The 20,491-nt window shown below is 36.4% G+C and overlaps 1 non-coding gene across 1 annotated transcript; it reads left to right on the top strand.

Moving 5' to 3' along the window:
- On the top strand, positions 1 to 108 carry LOC130964151 (small nucleolar RNA R71). Its single transcript, XR_009080258.1, has one exon. It is a non-coding gene; the product is annotated as a small nucleolar RNA R71 (small nucleolar RNA).
- The last annotated feature ends 20,383 nt before the right edge of the window (positions 109 to 20,491 follow it).

Genomic DNA, 20,491 nt, shown 5'->3' with positions numbered 1-20,491 from the left:
AAGCATGTCAGAAGGACATTTTCTGATCAGTTGTTTGTATCTTTCCCAAGCTTCATAGAGGGATTCTCCATCCTTCTGTCTGAAGGTTTGGACTTCCACTCTAAGCTTACTCAATTTTTGAGGTGGAAAGAACTTTGCCAAGAAGGCATTGACTAGCTTTTCCCATGAGTCCAGGCTTTCTTTAGGTTGTGAGTCCAACCATATCCTAGCTCTGTCTCTTACAGCAAAAGGGAATAGCATAAGTCTGTAGACCTCAGGGTCAACCCCATTAGTCTTGACAGTGTCACAGATTTGCAAGAATTCAGCTAAGAACTGATGAGGATCTTCCAATGGAAGTCCATGGAACTTGCAATTCTATTGCATTAGAGAAACTAATTGAGGCTTAAGCTCAAAGTTGTTTGCTCCAATGGCAGGGATAGAGATGCTTCTCCCATAGAAGTCGGGAGTAGGTGCAGTAAAGTCACCCAGCACCTTCCTTGCATTGTTGTTTTCGGCTGCCATGGGTTCTTCTTCTTTGAAGATTTCTGTTAGGTCCTCTACAGAGAGTTGTGCCTTAGCTTCTCTTAGCTTTCGCTTCAAGGTCCTTTCAGGTTCAGGGTCAGCTTCAACAAGAATGCCTTTGTCTTTGCTCCTGCTCATATGAAAGAGAAGAGAACAAGAAAATGTGGAATCCTCTATGTCACAGTATAGAGATTCCTTGAGGTGTCAAAGGAAAAGAAAATTAGAAGGAACAGGTAGAAGAATTCGAACTTAGTCAAATAGAGTTCGAATTGTGCATTGAGAAGGAGTGGTACTCCATAAATAGAAGGATGTGAGAAGAGGGGAAGAGAATTTTCGAAAATTAAGTGAAAGATTTTGAAAACATTTTGAAAAACTTGAATTGATTTTCGAAAACCAAGAGTGGGAAAGAAATCAAGTAATTTTTGAAAAAGATTTTGAAATTAGAAATCAAAAAGATATGATTAAAAACTGTTTTGAAAAAGATGTGATTATAAAAAAAGATATGATAAAAAAAGTTATGGTTTTAAAAAGATATGATTGAAAAGATATGATTAAAAAAACAAATTAAAAAGATTTGATTTTAAAAATTAATGACTTGCCTAACAAGAAAATATATGATTCAAACATTAAACCTTTCTCAACAGAAAAGGCAACATACTTGAAATGTTCAATCAAATCATTAATTGTTAGCAAGTATCTTTGAAAAAGAAAAGAAATTGATTTTGAAAACATTTGATTGAAAAGATATGATTTGAAAAAGATTTGATTTTGAAAAACTTTGAAAACTTTGAAAAAAAATTGATTTGAAAACAAAATCTTCCCTCTTGTGCCATCCTGGCGTTAAACGCCCAGAATGGTATCCATTCTGGCGTTTAACACCCAAAATGCTACCTTTTTGGGCGTTAAACGCCCAACCAGGTACCCTGGCTGGCGTTTAAACGCCAGTCTGTCCTTCTTCACTGGGCGTTTTGAACGCCCAGCTTTTTCTGTGTAATTCCTCTGCAGTATGTTATGAGTCTTCAATTCTCCGTATTATTGACTTGAAAAGACACAAATGAAAAATATTTTTGGATTTTTAATAATAAGGAATAATCAAGATGCAACTAAAATCAAATAACAATGCATGAGAGACACCAAACTTAGCAGTTTGTATACTACTGACACTAATAAAATGTGAATGCATATGAGACACATAAACACTCAAGTCAAGAGAATTAAAAATCATAGTAATAAAATCATCAAGAACAACTTGAAGATTAATGAAGACACATGCATGAATGCAAAAAGAGCAGAAACATGCAATTGACACCAAACTTAAAATGAGACACTAGACTTCAAACAAGAAACATAAAATTATTTTTGGTTTTTATGGTTTTGAAATTTTTTTTGTGCTTTTTCGAAAATTATATGAAAATAGAAAATGAAGGTTTCAGAATTCTTAGTTTGGATTCCAGGAATCATTGCAATGCTAGTCTAAGACTCCGGTCCAGGAATTAGACATGGCTTCACAGCCAGCCAAGCTTTCAAAGAAAGCTTCGGTCCAAAACACTAGACATGGCCAATGGCCAGCCAAGCCTTAGCAGATCATTGCTCCAATAGCAAGATTGATAGAAATCAACAAGCTCTTGTGATGATCAGTTGAAACCTCGGTCCAATAAGATTAGACATGGTTTCTCAGCCAGCCAGACTTCAACAGATCACCATGAAACACTAGAATTCATTCTTAAGAACTCTGAAGAAAAATACCTAATCTAAGCAACAAGATGAACCGTCAGTTGTCCATACACAAAACAATCCCCGGCAACGGCGCCAAAAACTTGGTGCGCGAAATCGTGATCACTACAACTTCGCACAACTAACCAGCAAGTGCACTGGGTCGTCCAAGTAATAAACCTTACGCGAGTAAGGGTCGATCCCACAGAGATTGTTGGTATGAAGCAAGCTATGGTCACCTTGTAAATCTTAGTCAGGCAGACTCAAATGGGTATAGATGATATATGAATAAACATAAAGATAAAGATAGAGGTACTTATGTATATCATTGGTGAGAGCTTCAGATAAGCGTATGAAGATGCTTTCCCTTCCGTCTCTCTGCTTTCTTACTGTCTTCATCCAATCCTTCTTACTCCTTTCCATGGCAAGCTTATGCAAGGGTTTCACCGTTGTCAGTGGCTACCTCCCATCCTCTCAGTGAAAACGTTCCTATGCTCTGTCACAGCATGGCTAATCATCTGTCGGTTCTCGGTCAGGCCGGAATAGAATCCAGTAATTCTTTTGCGTCTGTCACTAACGCCCCGCCTGCTAGGAGTTTGAAGCACGTCACAGTCATTCAATCATTGAATCCTACTCAGAATACCACAGACAAGGTTAGACCTTCCGGATTCTCTTGAATGCCGCCATCAGTTCTTGCCTATACCACGAAGATTCTGATCTCACGGAATGGTTGGCTCGGTTGTCAGGCGAGCACTCGGTTGTCAGGCGATCAACCATGCATCGTGTATCAGGAATCAAAGAGATATTCACTAGAGCCTTGTTGCTTGTAGAACAGAAGTGGTTGTCAGTCACTTTGTTCATAAGTGAGAATGATGATGAGTGTCACTGATCATCACATTCATCAAGTTGAAGAACAAGTGATATCTTGGACAAAGATCAAGCGAAATTGAATAGAAGAACAATAGTAATTGCATTAATACTCGAGGTACAGCAGAGCTCCACACCTTAATCTATGGTGTGTAGAAACTCCACCGTTGAAAATACATAAGAACAAGGTCTAGGCATGGCCGAATGGCCAGCCTCCCAAAGAGGGTTCAATCATAAAAACATGATCAAAAGATGAAAATACAATAGTAAAAGGTCCTACTTATAGGAAACTAGTAGCCTAAGGTGTACAAAGATGAGTAAATGACATAAAAATCCACTTCCGGGCCCACTTGGTGTGTGCTTGGGCTGAGAAATGAAGCATTTTTCGTGTAGAAACTCTTCTTGGAGTTAAACGCCAGCTTTGGTGCCAGTTTGGGCGTTTAACTCCCATTTTGGTGCCAGTTCCAGCGTTTAACGCTGGAAATTCTGTAGGTGACTTTGAACGCCGGTTTGGGCCATCAAATCTTGGGCAAAGTATGGACTATCATATATTGCTGGAAAGCCCAGGATGTCTACTTTCCAACGCCGTTGAGAGCGCGCCAATTGGGCTTCTTTAGCTCCAGAAAATCCACTTCGAGTGCAGGGAGGTCAGAATCAAACAGCATCTGCAGTCCTTTTCAGTCTCTAAATCAGATTTTTGCTCAGGTCCCTCAATTTCAGCCAAAAAATACCTGAAATCAAAGAAAAACACACAAACTCATAGTAAAGTCCAGAAAGTGAATTTTAACTAAAAACTAATAAAAATATACTAAGAACTCAACTAAAACTACTAAAAACATACTAAAAACAATGCCAAAAAGCGTACAAATTATCCGCTCATCACCTACTGTCTTCATTTAATCATTCATACTCCTTTCCATGGCAAGCTGTATGTTGGGGATCACCGTTGTCAATGACTACCTCCCGTCCTCTCAGTGAAAATGGTCCTCTACGGTTTCTGTACGGCTAATCAACTGTCGGATTTCTCGTCTCGTATGAAAAATACCAGGCACAGCTACCACATGGCTAATCAGCTGTCGGTTCTCGATCGTGTCAGAATAAGATCCAATGATCCTTTTGCACACTATCACTGCGCTCCACAGTCACAAGTTTGAAGATCGTCACAGTCATCCCTTCCCAAATTCTACTCGGAATACCACAGACAAGGTTTAGACTTTTCGGATCTCAGGAATGCTGCCAATTGTTTCTAGCCTATACCACGAAGGTTCTAATCTCAGATTCAGATGCCCCATTATCAGAGGGGAAATGATGTGAATCGTTGATTAGAGTCCCAAGAGATATGCATTCAAGCTTGTTTTCATGTAAAACGGAAGTATTTGTCAGCCACGCGTTCATAAGTGAAAATGGTGATGAGTGTCACTTGATCATCACATTCATCATGTTCTTGTGTGCGAATGAATATCTTGGAATAAGAATAAGCTTGAATTGAATAGAAGAACAATAGTACTTTGCATTAATACTCGAGGAACAACAGAGCTCCACACCTTAATCTATGAGGTGTAGAAACTCCATCATTGAAAATACATAAGTGATGAAGGTCCAGGCATGGCCGAATGGCCAGCCCCCAGAAAAGTCTAAGATAGCATAAAACTAATCAAAGATCTGTAATACAATAGTAAAAGGTTCTATTTTTACTAAACTAGTTACTATGGTTTACAGAAATAAGTAAATGATGCAGAAATCTACTTCCGGGCCCACTTGGTGTGTGCTTGGGCTGAGCATTGAAGCTTTCATGTGTAGAGACTTTTCTTAGAGTTAAACGCCAGCTTTTATGCCAGTTTGGGCGTTTAACTCTAGCTTTTATACTGTTTCTGGCGTTTAACGCCAGAATAGGGCAGGAAGTTGGCGTTTGAATGCCAGTTTGTGTCGTCAAAACTCGGGCAAAGTATGGACTATATTGCTGGACAGCTCAGGATGTCTAATTTCTAACGCAATTGAGAGAGTGCCATTTGGGTTTCTATAGCTCCAAAAAAATCCATTTCGAGTCCAGGGAGGTCAGAATCCAATAGCATCTGCAGTCGTTTTTCAGCCTGTGAATCAAATTTTTGCTCAGGTCCCTCAATTTCGGCCAGAAAATACCTAAAATCACAGAAAAATACACAAACTCATAGTAAATTCCAGAAATGTGAATTTTGCTTAAAAACTAATAATTATTTACTAAAAACTAACTAAATCATACTAAAAAGTACCTAAAAACAATGCCAAAAAGCGTATAAATTATCCGCTCATCACACACACAGACAGAGTAGGCTCAAAAGCATAGTCAGTCCAGTCCCTAGGCTCTATGGGAACGAACTACTCTGATACCATAATGTAATACCCTATCATACTTAATCTTAAGCTTAGGTCATAAAACTGAGGTGGTGAGGTATTACGTCCTCTAAAAGTGAAATTATATATAAAATATAGTTGAAAAAGAGGTTTATCTAGGAGCTTTGAAGAAACGTTATTGAACGAAATACAAGCAGAACAACGCAACACTCACGATCGGATAGAGTCAGAAAGGTGGATAAGGTTGAATGAAAAAGACAATATATACATATATATATATATATATATATATATATATATATATATATATATATATATATATATAATATTAGAGTTACAAGTTTGCGATTAACAAGCTCTAGGCTCGGCCTGCGAAGCAAAGACCGACCAGAGTATACATATACATATATATACACCCCAAAGTAATCAAAAACAGAAAATCGACAACCTGTTTCTCCGACGCAACCTCTAAGAGGGACAAACATAAAAATACAAGGTGGAGAATCTATATACATATGAAAATGTAAACAAAAAAACAACCCTGAGTCCCAAGAGTTCTACGCTTCCTCAGAGTCTCCAGAATACACAATGTGGTGCTTCTGAACCTGCATTTAAAAAACAACAACACGTATGAAATGAGAACTGAAGGTTCCCAGCATGGTAGTGGTGCCTACATACATATTACATAAGGTCCCAAGAAAGCTAGAGGCAATCCTAGAACTTCGACACTCAGTTTGTAAATCTTAAAGAACTAAAATAGAAAAACCATAAACGGGGTGATCCTCTAAGATTCTAAACTTAACCAAAACGGTACTAAAATCCTTAAATCGTACGCATTTCCTCCAATCCTCCAACTCTGGTGCACAGACAAGACAAGCACATGCAAAAAGTATATATAACAAGTAGGCAATTAGTAATTAACATGAATAAACAATTAAGCAAGCCAAGATAATGCACACTCAAACAAAACATACAAATGCACATGATGCATGCCTTTCCTATAGCTAATGATATCATCTGTCGGTTATATAGCTAACCCGACACGTCTTGGTAGCTAACCATGGACAGAAACACCCATTGCGGAGCAAGTGGGTTTGAGCTATAACTGCCTTACTACTACCTACTTAACCCAGAGCGAGTAGAAGAACCACTACTACCCAGGCGAGTGTTTAAAAGCTCAACTTGGAGCAAGTGGAATAATCCACTACTACTGCTACTACCCAAGCATCACAATCACTAACATGGAGTAAGTGGGACGGACCACCATCCTTGCTACTGCCCAGGTATCTAAAACATACATTCATTTAGTCTAAATCAATAATCATTATTATCAAATCTCAAACATTAACTCAGAGCAAGCGGGAAAAACCACAATCCTTGCTACTACCCAGGTATCACAAACATATATTCATTCAATCTTAATCAGATAAACTATTCTTCGATCCAAATTAACTAATACAAAACTTCCCAAAAATTCTCATAAAAATTCGGTAGCACCTCCCCTAAAAGTCGGACTTTGCCACCCTTCTCGGGTCCCATCCAAAGCACTCAATCATCCACAGATACATACATATATATATATATATTCAACAAACCTCCACAACCTATCCTCATCATCGTTTACTATCAATATTATTTATCACATTCATTATTCATTTCAAAGCTCATAATTATAATTCAATATTATTCATCAATCATCAATCATTCTCATCATCATTATTCACAATTGTTAATAATCAATCATCATGCATTTCAACCACCCACTCAATAATTCCCAACAACGAGTAACTAAACCTCAACCTTCCATATCATACAACTTGTCTTATGGTCATCTAGCCTATGTTTTCACGAAATGTTACATATTATCTACGAAAAACCAAAACCAAACCATGGTCGATACCTCCCTAATGTCAGAGCACCTCAATTATCTCTATGCCTCAAGTGTCCAAATCCCCGAATCCTCACCGAACAAAAATCCAACATCCACGGTTCAGTTTCTAGTCACTGATTTCACCGAATTTGTCTCCAAAACATATATCTGACTCTAATTCCACATAAATACCACAAAAACCAAACTAAGGATCAAAATCATTAATGGTTCACAAGAGTTAAAGGTTTCTCATCTTATCGATAGACATTTGAGGCAATACCTAGCAAGCCTATAAAGATAATTTCATACTAAATACCAAAATCACATAATTTCTCAAAAATCAAAATCTCAAAATCACAAAACTAAAAGGGGGAAGGATTGGGCATGAAAAATCAATTTCTTTACCAAAATATTGGATGAGTTTTATAGAGAATTCCGAGACGAATGCGTGGCCGCTGATGGCTCGTCAATCAGAGCTCTGAATCAAAAGTTATGTGAGATTAAAATTTTGAAATGGGTTTGGAAAAATCCCTTTTCTTCTCCCCGTTAGAGTGTAACGTGAATTGACTTTGAGGGAGAGAGAAGATGGATGAAGCCATTTTTATTAGGTGATAATGGGATGGGCCTTGGGCTCGTTATGAGTCCGGTTTGCTCGGTTCAGCCCGTTCGCCCCAATTTTGGACCAAATTCTTTAAAATTAGTGTAAAAAATCCTGTTTTAATTAACACTATCTCATTAAGTTATAAAATTCATATTTATAATTTCTTTAAATAATAATTAATTTATTGGTTAATTATTTAGTAATTTTGCGATCCCCCTTGGATAGAACCAATAGCTCGCGTCACGGGGCACTTGCCCGCGTACGCGAGCATACAATTTTTACCTCTCGCGCACGCGGCACACTCTTGTGTACATGAACACATTTGGACAGAATCAAATGGCTGCGTCGCTTGTGCACTCGCGTACGCGAGCCCCTTAAAAATGCCAAAAAGCTGTTAATGTTGCAAAATTCCCTTTTACATACTAAACTTCCGACACTCATAACTTTTTTTTTTAAAATCATTTTTATTCCATTCTTCGAACGGCGTAAACTTCACTGATCCAATTTTTATATAAAATAAGTTTGAGAGAAATCGAGGGTCTGGAAGGCAAGTTATGACTCACCAAAATTTTGCCAAAAGCTAAGTTTTCATTCAAGACCTCAAACCTTATATTTTTACAAGTTTGATTTTCAAAACCAAAGTTGCAAATTCCACACTCAAAACCAACAATATCCAAACATATCTAAACACTTTTCATTTGGTCTACCATGTATCAATAATCAATGTTGATACTTTTCTCCTAACTTAAACCACCCAACATCACAACATAATTCATCAATATGCCAATATCAATTGTCAAACAAAAATCATCATTTTACCAACACTAATCACACTCACATTCAATGAACCTTTAATCCAATCATACCACATCAATTTATCATACATTGTATCAACTAAAATCATTAAGAATGTCCCAAATTCATAATTTAACTTATCCTAGGCCGTCTAGCCTAAGTTTTTTACAAAACATTGTGTATTATATACGAGAAACCAAAACCATACCTTGGCCAATTTCTTCCTAAGCCAAAGACACCTCAAATTGGCACAAATCTCAGCCTCCAAAGTTCCCAACCTCCAAGATCCCCAACACCCAAAGCTTCAACCAAGCTTCCAACCTCCTCAATTATTTTCCAAATTTACATATACACTCTCTAATACGTATTATTACATCCATATATAAAATTTTAATACCCGAACTCACATAATCCGAGAATTCACAAGGTTTGGAGAGTTCTTACCTTACTCGTGCCTCAATTGAACAAAAATATGACCCTAACATCAAGATATGACAATTTGACCCTCATGTTAATTTGACCCTAACATTAAGATATGACAATAATTTTCAATACTCATTGGCTCATAATTTTGAAAATTGGGAAAAAGGAGAGTCTGAGAGTGAGATTGAGATTCCTTACTAGATTAGTTAGTGGACTTTGTAGAGCTCGACGTGGTGGACGCATGGTCGCAAACGGTGCGGCAATTAAATCTCAGAATTGTGAGATATATGGAATTTAGTGAAGGGTTAGGGTTTGAAGTTTTTCTCCTTCTCCCTTCAATGAGTTTCAGCATGGAGATGAATGAGGAGGAGAGAGGAAGCTGAGTTTTCTAAGTATGGGCTGAATTGGGTTAGGCCTTCGGCCCGGTTTGGGTCCGGTTCAACCAGTTTGGCCCATTTGGCTAGAATTTGGGTCAAAATCATTAAAATTAGTGTTAAAATTTATATTTTAATTATTTTTACTTCATTAAACTATAAAATTTAATTTCCTAATTTCTTGGATTAATAATTAATTTATTGGCTAATTATTCGTTAATTATGTAGGGTTTACACTATTAGTCGACCGTTAGATCTTTCATGGAATTAGGTTTGACCAACTTGATAATGATGATTTATGTACACAGAAACACTAATAGGTTATCATAGATGAAATACAAATAATAGGTAATACAAATCACGAGGTTTAGAAATATTAGAAGTTTCTTTTTAGAGGATCATTCAGTTTTGACTTATGATTTTTGTTTGTGCCATGTGATTTGGTGCACCATATTTTCCTTTTGGAGTTATTTGTTTTGGATATCTTTCCTAAACCATGCTTTGAGTAGAATCTAAAAGACTAAAAGAATCTAAAGAACATTTTCCATAGGAGAGTAGGGAACAGAAGAAAAAAAAAATATTAACTAAAGGAATTTCTTCCACATTAAAGTAGAGAGCAAAGACTAAAAGAATGAGGAATCTTTGTCACAGAAGAGCAGAGGTCAAAGATAATTATTGTTTGGAGCTTAGTACCAAATATATAGTGGGGACGCCTACATATTGTGAATTATTTTTCAGATGTAAGCATATTAAATACATTTAAAAGTCACATTGTATGCAGCCTAGCCGTAAGACTTATAGGCACACTGTATACATATGGAAAGTCATATCTAGAACTTGTGTCCAAGAAATGTTGAGGGGCGGGTAGGCAACCGACACATGAGTTCATGGTTTGCGTAGGGTTAGACATGCATCATACTTGTTTACGCATATCTCTATATTGTGTATCTCTGTTAATGTGTGTGTGCTTTCTGATTAATTGCTCCTCTGTTCTTTTAGTATGTTTAAGTTAATATGTACTCTGTTGTTTGTCTACTGTTAAAACAGGAATAAAATGAACTTAACATCTAACACTGACCCTACTAAGGATTCTCCAATTCTTACCCCCTCTTTCAATCTTAGCTACAGATGTGGATGCTTATTGTGAAGTGAAAGTATAGAAGGTTTATTTGCAAGTTTAGTTATTTCTAGAATTTATTTTTTCCTCGCCTTGTTAGTTGAAACTTTTATTTCAGATGGGTAGGCTTGTATTTGTTGTTCATTAAATAACTATAATGTATTACTAATAATTATGTGATCATTATCGATTGGAAGTCTTTGATGAATGATTTTTAGTGAATAAAAACAAAATTTACTAGCTTTTTCCTAAAACTGGATACGTGTTAACGTTGTAAAGGCTTATTATCAAATAGATAATAAAAAAAAACAGGTCAGTAACACCTTACTTTTACTACGATCATAATGTGCTAGAAGATAGATCCCCGTGAATATCCATGAATATTTTTTAAAAAAAATAAAAAAATGCAAAGCCATAACATAATTTAATACAATTAAAAAAAATCCACCATAATGACAATCCAAACATAATTTAACATAAACCAAACACACACATTAAATATCTAATATACATACCAAAAGAAAAGAAAAAAACAATTTATAATTATCAAAACCAAACCGATAATTGACCTGGTCAAAATAGTAGATCATATGAGTTATTGATTTAACTATTAAATTACTGGTTGAACCAATGATTCATATATAATTAAATATTTATATTAAATTATATTCCATTATTTTCGTAATAAGTATTTTTTTAATTTTTGTTTTGGTATTAAATTAAATATTATTTTTGAATTTTAATAATTCATTAAGTAGTTTATACCTATTATATAATTCAAGTATTTATTAAAACAAGATTGTATTATCATAGAAAGAAAATATATTATAATTAATAAAAAGTATTTTTGTCTTATTTTATAATTTATAAATATTTAATTAAATTTAATATTTATTTTAATAATTATATTATTAGAAAATATGAATAATTTAAAAAAGAATGAGTACAAAACTAAACTAAATTAATTAAATATAAAACAGTTTCGTTAAAAATGATATAATATATATAAAGATAAGTACTGTTTTGGTCCCTAAGGTTTGGGGTTAAAATCGAAATCATTCCAAACTTTTTTCTTCTATTCGAAATGGTCCTCAATGTTCCATTTAGTATTAAAATCGTTCTTTTAACAAATTTACCTTTGGTGAGTCTCATCCTCTTCATCTATCATCTCCTTCCGGAACCCAAAGTTAAAATCTTTTGTCCCGATTTATTTTTTCAATCATTCACTTTAATTCAATTCCAGCTATAGCCACCACACCCTTACACTTCTACATTACCTTGTGTGCTTTACCATCCTTATCTTTTTGCCATTCTTCTATCCTATCTCTAATTTTCATATCTTACTTGAATAGTTCCTCAACAAAGCTCAAAACTTTCTTTCCTCTCAAGCATGCTGCAAATGCCACCACCGCACCCTCTACCATCTGCATGCAGTGATTCCCTCTCTGCTCACATGACATGGAATGGACCATGGCACGGGGTGGGAGGTGGAAGAGTTGGGTGCTTCTTTTCTTGTTGACTTATTTTCCTAGATAAGGATTGACGGTCTTTTTCGGTGACAGCAGTGATGAAGCAGGTCGACGATCTCTCTCTCGCTCTCTCTCTCTCTAATGAATTTTTTCATTTCCTTTTTTCAAAAAAAAATGGAATACTTTGTTGTTGTTGTTGGATTTAAAAAATCTCTAAAGTGTTAGTGGTGGTGACTATGGAGAGGAATGCAGTGGTGATGAAGGCAAGGTGAGAGATGGCATAGTGGTGGGGAATTTTTGTCATTTAAAAAATTATTGTCTTTAAAATGACTATTTTAATACTAATTAAAACGTTGAGGATCATTTCAAACCAAAAAAAGATTGAAGACGATTTCAATTTTGACCCCAAACCTTAGAGACCAAAATAATACTTATCCCATTAAGTAACGTATAATATCAAAAGTGTTAGTCTAGCTTAGTGGTAGAGTCTTTTTTTCTCAAATTGGATTATGCAGGTTCGTGGCAGTGAGAAGGTGCACTTGTTATAGCATTGATATACCATGTAAATCCTGGGTCATTAATAAATAGTTAACCAACAAATTAATTATTATTTAAAGAAATTAAAAAATTAAATTCGATAAGTTAGAAGAGTAAAAATAATTAAAATATAATTTTTAACACTAATTTTAAAGATTTTAGCCTAAAATTGGACAAATAGGTCAAACCGGCTGAACCGCGTCCAAAATGGATCCATAGCGCAACATATTTCAACCTCGTTCCCCTTTATTTCACTTAAATCACGTTGATGAGCAGTAGAAAAGCTCAAATCCTAACTCTTCTTTCAACTCAAATTTCAATTCCACATACATAACCTTCAATCCGAAGATCAGATTGACGAGTCGTCAACGGCAACGCGTTCGTCTCGGAATCCTCTACAAACTTCATTAACAATTTCGTGAGAAACTTGAGTCTTTGACGTTAGAATTTTTGCTAGTAAAGAATTTTATAAAAATATAGTCGCGTTGTAAGTATAGATTCTAAACCAACAGAAAATCCCTTCGTACAACGCAAGTGGAACCGCATCATTTGGACCTCTGTAGCTCAAGTTATGATCGTTTTAGTGCGAGAGGATCAGGCTGACAGCTTTGCAGTTCCTTCAACTTCTTGTATTCCTTCCACTTTTGCATGCTTCCTTTCCATCCTCTGAGCCATTCATGCCTTGTAATCCCTGAAATCACTTAACACACATATCACGGCATCTAATGGTAACAAGAGAGGATTAATATTAGCAAATATAAGGCCAAAGAAGCATGTTTTCAATCATAGCACGAAATCAGAAAGGAGAATGTAAACCCATGCATTTAGTATGAATAAGTGTATGAAAGATCGATAAATCCACTCAATTAAGCATAAGATAAACCATAAAATAGTGGTTTATCAACCTCCCCACACTTAAACATTAGCATGTCCTCATGCTAAGCTCAAGAGAAGCTATAAGGGAGTGAAGAGGAATGATAGAGAGTATGCAATGCGACCTATCTATGCGGATGCAACTACATGCAAAATGTTTCTACCTACTTGGTTAAAAGTAAACAAGTTCTCCAAGACAAATATGAATCAAATTCCACTAATTCAAATCACACAATAAAAGACAAGTAAACTTGTAAGAAGATAGCTAATGAAAGCAGGGAACATAGAATCAAGCATTGAACCCTCACTGGTAGTGTATATGCACTCTAATCTCTCAAGTGTCTAGGGTCAATCACTCTACTCTTTCCTAATCATGCTTTCTAAACTTTGTTCTTCATCTAACCAATCAACAAATATTTAATGTACTAATGCAAACATCATGAGGTCTTTTCAAGGTTGTAATGGGGCCAAGGCAAGGGTGAGGGTATATGTATGGCTAAGTGAGCTATAAATTGATTCTTTGAATAACCTGGGCTATCACCTAACATACATACATTCTATATAACTTCTAAAATCATGCCTAGCTACCCATAATTCCCACTTTTGTATCACATACTCATGTATCAACTTTTCTTTTAATTTGTGTTACATATGCATTGATCTTTTATTAACTTAACATTGGGGTAATTTTGTCCCCTTATTTATTTATTTATATTATATATTTTTTTTCTTTTTTTTCTCTTTTTTCTCTCTTTTTTTTGAGACATAAAAACTAAAATAACATATCAATGCATATGGAATTTTGAATTTTCTGTTTTACATGAGTAGATACCTAAATTTCCCAATATTCAGAATTAGAAACATGATATATTCCCTTATTAACCCATGTTCCCACAGTTTCCCCACACTTAGTTGATGCACAACCTCTATCTTAAGCTAACCAAAGATTCAATTGGGATATTTAATTTGTTTTTCTACTTAAGGCTAGTGATGTGGTTATAAAACAGAAGGGGATTCAAAGCTCAAAGTGGCTAACAAGGGTGACATAAAAAGGTAGGCTTTATTTAGGATAAGTGAGTTAATAATCAAATATGGCCTCAATCATATGCAAGTATGTAAATACACTAAATAATGGACATATAGAATGGAACAAAGAAAAAATTGCAATTATAGAGAAGAAAACACACAAGAATAAAAATTTATGGTTAAATAATATAACCATGTAAATAAGCTCAAATCTCATAGGTTGTGTGTTCTTTGGCTCAAAAACTATGTTCCAAATACAACTTCAAACAAATTTAACACATAGAAAATTTTAATTTTTAATTTAAATTAGTGAAATATTATAAAATAAAGTCTTGAAAAGAAATTTATTACTTCAACCAAGTGGTGGTAAAATATGCACAAAATCTAACTATAATGCAATCAAACATGCAAATGTAAGAACTAACTACAGAGAAGTTTAAACATTGGTGTTGAGTCAGAAAATAACTAACCCATGGAGATCGGTATCGACCTCCCCACACTTAAAGATTGCACCGTCCTCGGTGCATGCTGAGATGTGCAGGTGGATGGGGTTGTGGTTCCTCAGCTAGTGCTCTTTTTGTTCCTTTCCTTACCGGTGATTTGGGAGTAGCTTTCTCTCTACCCTTCTTGGTGGCCATACTGAAAAAGGGAGAAAGGAAAGGGACATGTAATTCAAATAGCTAGAACTGGGAGGAGGAAGATTTAAGTGATAATCAATGCCAAGGTAATGGATAATGTCTTAAATACATGGTCGCGACTACATGCAATTAGGACATCAATGGAAATATAGCAAGGCATATTAAATCAATTAGATGCAAGATGTGTAAAAGCATCCAGGAAAAGGCATGAGAAGCATAGGTCAAGCATCAATTGTTAAAATAAGCTGGATTAAAGAGCACTTGTATGATGACAATTGTGAATGATAATCTCAAATACAGGTGGATTACAAGTATTGTGAGTTAAAAGAGGAATGAAAGTAATAAATCCAAATATATATGAGAGCCAAATTTAAAATATCAATTGTCAAAACAATCCTTATAATATCCACAAGCTCAGTTATAATAAAGTAAAATCCAAATAAAGCTCCAACACCAACATAAAATGTATGAAAATAAAAAAAGAAAGAAAGAAGAAAGAAGAAAGAGGGAAGAAGGAGGAAGGGGAAGAAAAAGATAAGATATTTTGGCAGATTAAGATAAGTTGTGCGCCGCTTGTGACACGGACGCGTGAGTGACGCGTTCGTGCAGGTAGCACGTAAGTGAGGTGACGCGGGAGCGTCGATCACGCGGACGCGTGACATGGTTTGTGCTAGTGGCGCGAGGGCAGCCTCGCGTTCGCACAACTCTCTGTTCGAAAATCATATTGCCACTTTTGAGGGTGACGCGGTCGCGTGGTTGACGTGATCGTGTGGATGGCTAAATTATGAAAACGGCGCGGACGCGTGAGGCACACGTTTGCGTGGCATGGCTTGTGCGGCTAGCACAGGTTTAGCCCAGCTCCAGCGTAACTTTCGGCCATACACCCTTTTGACGTCGATTTACATGGCCACGCGGTCGCGTGGGTGACGCGGACGCGTGGGGAGGCTATTTCGTTAATGACGCGATCGCGTCATCCACGCGGTCGCGTGGATTAATTTGTGCCAAAGGCACGCCTCCAGCCACGCTCTCGCGTGACTCTCCGTAAAGTCTCTTTTCTTCGAAAGGCACAGGGGACGCGGACGCGTCGGTGACATGTATAGTATATTCTCTTCTTTTCTTCCTGATAAAGTTGATTTTCTTTTTTTTTATGCAGTATGTAGAATGCAATGCTTAATATGAATGTTATGCAAGTATGCATGATTCCAGGTTCAATCAAAACTCATAAACAAACAAAATAGACTAAAATGAAAACTGAAAAAGGAACGATCATACCATGGTGGGTTGTCTCCCACCTAGCACTTTTAGTTAAAGTCCTTAAGTTGGACATTTGGCGAGCTCCCTGTTATGGTGGCTTATGCTTGTACTGATCCAAGAATCCCCACCAATGTTTGTACTTCCAATAGCCTCCGGGATCCCAAATCTTATTTCTACACCCGTCTTCAAGTTGATCATCAGTGTTCCAACCGGGTGGCAGGCAATCTGAATTCTTACTAAAGCGGCTAAACAACTTCTTAGACCTGTTCAGTTGAGCTCTACACCAACCTTTGCGTTTAAACTTAAAGCTTCCAACCATAATGAACCTTGCAGGACAATTCTTACCACTAACCATCTTCCTCTTACTCTTAATGCCACAAAGAGCTCTAAGTTGACCATCCATCTCCAGTAGCCCATATTCAAGTGGAATTAGAAAGCTAAGGGATATGAATTTTACCCACTTGAATGTTGTGAAGGATGATGGCAACTTAGGGGGAGGGGTTTCTAATGAACTTGCAAGCTCCACTCCTTTGTGTTCTTCTTTGACAACTACCACCTCTTTGCAAGCTTCTTTAATATCAACCTCTTCCTCTCGGTAGATTTCTTCCAATTCAATTTCTTCTTCATTGTTCACTAAGGGCATGGGAGGTTGTGCTTTTTCTTCTATAAACTCCATATCAAGTCCAATGGAAGAGGATTCAAACGTAGATAAGAATTCATCAATGATTGAATCCATCTCTTGATCATCCCTTTCAAAGTCTTCAACCATGAGATGCCTTGAAGGTTGTACACCCTCCTCAACATCAGTTTCAAACATCTCTGAAGGAGGCTCTATAACTTTTCTTTCCCATGGAGGTTCAGCATCTCCTAAGTCTTCAACCACTGCCTCCTCTTCTTCTTCAATAATTCCGGCTTCTTCCACTTGTTCCAGTACAAATTCATGCTCCTTACTGTCCACTGGAGTTTCTAATGTCTCCTTTATGCTACGTTCTTCATTAGATTATCCACATGAATCCATGGGGGTTCCTTGAGTGTCCGAACGTCGGGAAGCTAATTGATTTATCGCTTGATTCAATTGATGAAAGGTTGCGTGAAATTGATCCACTGTTTCCTTGAAACGATCCGTTGATTCTTGTTGCGCTCGGCTATCATAAGTAGGATCATGGTGCTCTTGGATTGATGGATATGGAGATGGTGTATATTGAGGTGGTGGTTCTTGGGAGTAATTGGGGTGGAATTGGGGTGGTTCTATATATGGTTCATACGGTGCATAGGGTGGTTGGTATGGTGGATTTGGGTTAGGGTCATATGGAGGTGAATGGCGGAAAGGGGCTTGTGAGTATGGTGGTCCAAATTCATGTTGAGGATATCTATCATTTTGGTATGCATTGTAGAATGGTCTTTGTCTGTGATATCTAGGAGGGTGTTGTTGCCTAAAGGGTTGATTAGATCCTCTTGGCTCCGTCCATCTTTGATTGCTTTGACCTTGATGCATATTCCTGTTATAGCTTCCTCTTCCTGCAACATAGTTATAACCAGACTCATAGCCAAAGGGGTGAGAGTTCATAGTAGTGAGAGAAAATAAAAACAAAACTAACAAAAAGAAAATATTTTGAAAAAGATACAATTTTTGAAAAAGGATAAGAAAAGATAAAAAAAAAATTTAAATCTGAAAATTTTTTTTTGAAAAATACTTATAATAACCAATAATAAGGCACACGTTTGCAATTCCCCGGCAACGGCGCCATTTTGACGTTGGGATTTTTGCTAGTAAAGAATTTTGTAAAAATATAGTCGTGTTGTAAGTATAGATTCTAAACTAACAGAAAATCCCTTCGTACAAACGTTTTGGTTGTCACAAGTAATAAACCCCTTTAAAATTGATAACCGAGTATTTAAACCTCGGGTCGTCTTCTCAAGGAATTGTAGGGAAGTATGATTTATTATTGGTTATGAAAAAGTATATTTTTGGGGTTTTCAAAAGGGTTGAGCAAGTAATGTAAAATAACAAGTCGTTAAAATAATAACTAATAAAGCTCTTGGCAAGGTATGAGAACTGGAAGTCCTATCCCGGATATCCTTATCAATTGTGATGAGAATTGGATTTTTCTCCCACTAAGTCAACCTCTAACTATGAAGGTAAGTCAAGTGGATGAATTAATTTTGATTCCTCTGGTCCTAGTCTTTCCTTGGGAAAGGCTAGAGTTATTGGAACTCGAATTAATTCTTGAAGAATTCCAATTTTCAGTCAACAATGAGTTTGATAACTCAAGAGTTACCAATTAATCAACCAAAGCCAAAAGGGAATAAAATCTACTTGAATGAAAATAATTTGGATAGAGCCCAAGCATCAATAACATAAATTAGAGAAAACAATCATAAGTTTGAAATACCTCAAATTATATTAATTAAGAAAATCCTAACATGAAAAGTTCATAAGCCAAATAGGCAACATAACTAATACAAGCATTAAAGTATCTGAAAGTAAAAGAGGAATATAAAGTAAAAAAGAATATTGAACCTGATGAAGAGTTGAAATCCTAAATCCTTTAAGAGGAATCCTAATCCTAAATCCTAAGAGAGAGGAGAGAGCCTCTCTCTCTAAAAACTACATCTAAAACTATAAAAAGTGTATTATGAATGAATGATTATGAATGGATGTATTTCCCCACTTTATAGCCTCTAATCTGTGCTTTCTGGGCCAAAAACTGGGTCAGAAATAACCCAAAAATCGCTAATTTCGAAATCTGGTACGTACAGGTCGCGAAAAAGTGATGCGGAAGCGTCGTCCATGCGTTTGCGTGGAATGAGATTCGCAGATGTGACACGTCTGCGTGGAGCACGCATTTGCGTCGCCTATCTGTATAGTCACTATGGCGAATTATATATCAAATCGAAGCCCTAGACGTTAGCTTTCCAACGCAAGTGGAACCGCATCATTTGGACCTCTGTAGCTCAAGTTATGATCGTTTTAGTGCGAGAGGGTCAGGTTGACAGCTTTGCAGTTCCTTCAACTTCTTGTATTCCTTCCACTTTTGCATGCTTCCTTTCCATCCTCTGAGCCATTCATGCCCTGTAATCCCTGAAATCACTTAACACACATATCACGGCATCTAATGGTAACAAGAGAGGATTAATATTAGCAAATATAAGGCCAAAGAAGCATGTTTTCAATCATAGCACGAAATCAGAAAGGAGAATGTAAACCCATGCATTTAGTATGAATAAGTGTATGAAAGATCGATAAATCCACTCAATTAAGCATAAGATAAACCATAAAATAGTGGTTTATCAGTCTTCTCACCCAGAGATTCTCATTTTAGTTTCAAAATTTTGGGGTTTTGGGTATTGAAGAATTGAATGATTTTGATGGTATAGGTGAACTCTAGCAGCGGATAATCATCGGGTTTTGTCCATTTGACCCATGAGTAACAGTAAGAAAACCTTAACCCCTTGTGAATCTTTGATTTTTATGAGGATTAAAAATTTAAATTATGGTTATATATGAAATTGCATGGTGTTAGTATATTTTATACACTTTTTGGGGGTAATTTCATGTAGATTTTAGTATGTTTTAGTTAGTTTTTAGTATAATTTTATTAGTTTTTAGGCAAAAGTCATATTTCTGGACTTTACTATGAGTTTGTGTGTTTTTCTATGATTTCAGGTATTTTCTGGCTGAAATTGAGGGAGTTGAGCAAAAATCTGATTCAGGCTGAAAAAGGACTGCTGATGTTGTTGGATTCTGACCTCCCTGCACTCGGAATGGATTTTTTGGAGCTATAGGAATCCAATTGGTGCGCTCTTAATTGGGTTGGAAAGTAGACATTCCGGGCTTTCCAGAAATATATAATAGTTCATACTTTGCACGAAGATAGACGACGTAAACTGGCATTCAACGCCAGTTCCATGTTGCAGTCTGGCGTTTAGCGCCAGAAACAGATTGCAAGTTGGAGTTCAACGCCAGAAATAGGTTACAACCTGGCGTTTGACTCTAGAAACAGCCCAAGCACCTGAGAAGCTTAAGTCTCAGCCCCAGCACACACCAAGTGGGCCCCAGAAGTGGATTTCTGCACTATCCATCTTAGTTTACTCATTTTCT

The sequence above is a fragment of the Arachis stenosperma genome, chromosome 2 (assembly GCF_014773155.1).
Source record: "Arachis stenosperma cultivar V10309 chromosome 2, arast.V10309.gnm1.PFL2, whole genome shotgun sequence".
Lineage (NCBI taxonomy): Eukaryota > Viridiplantae > Streptophyta > Magnoliopsida > Fabales > Fabaceae > Arachis > Arachis stenosperma.
Note: the sequence above shows the minus strand (reverse complement) of the source record. Positions and strands in the feature narration are given on the sequence as shown.